The sequence below is a fragment of the Furipterus horrens genome, unplaced genomic scaffold (assembly GCF_987537825.1).
Source record: "Furipterus horrens unplaced genomic scaffold, mFurHor1.1.pri manual_scaffold_2, whole genome shotgun sequence".
Lineage (NCBI taxonomy): Eukaryota > Metazoa > Chordata > Mammalia > Chiroptera > Furipteridae > Furipterus > Furipterus horrens.
This window is the reverse complement of record NW_028327172.1, coordinates 92,635,283-92,635,866: the sequence shown is the minus strand read 5'-3', so window position 1 is coordinate 92,635,866 and position 584 is coordinate 92,635,283. Positions and strand designations below refer to the sequence as shown.

Genomic DNA, 584 nt, shown 5'->3' with positions numbered 1-584 from the left:
CACATAAAATGGTGAGACAGTGAAAAATACTACAACCAAAAAGAAAGGAGGAATGCCATAAAAAGAGCTAAATAAAATTGAGGCAAGCAATCTATCAGACACAAAGTTAAAACTAATGGTTGTAAGGCAGCTGAAGGAAATTATTGAAGACTGTGAGAAAATTTATGGGAGCTATAAGAAACTTAGTGGGAACTACCTCAGCATGAAAAAGGACATAGGATGGCACAGTGAACACCCAAGTGTGCTTTATAGTTCCCTTGGCTTTAACTCTGTGCTAGAGCAATGTCTGTCCTTTTCCTCTGCATTAAAAGGACTATTTATCCTTTTAAGTGTATTCAGAAAGTCAGCACATTATAAAAAAAAAAAGGACATAGGAAATAAAGAATACAATATCTTAAATAAAGAATACACTAGAAGAAATTAAAAGCAGGCTAGATGAAGCAGAGGATTGAATCAGTAAGCTGAAGGACAAGTAGAATAAAATACATAGTAAGAGCAACAAAATAAAAAAAGATTCAAAAAGAATGAGGATTGGTTAAGGACGTTTCAGGACAACATGTAACATTAAAACATTCGCATCATAG

At 33.7% G+C, this 584-nt stretch overlaps 1 non-coding gene across 1 annotated transcript; it reads left to right on the top strand.

The window, feature by feature from the left end:
• Nucleotides 1–220: 220 nt before the first annotated feature.
• Nucleotides 221–354, top strand: LOC150019095 (small nucleolar RNA SNORA22). The gene has a single exon (XR_016509526.1). It is a non-coding gene; the product is annotated as a small nucleolar RNA SNORA22 (small nucleolar RNA).
• Nucleotides 355–584: the final 230 nt, after the last annotated feature.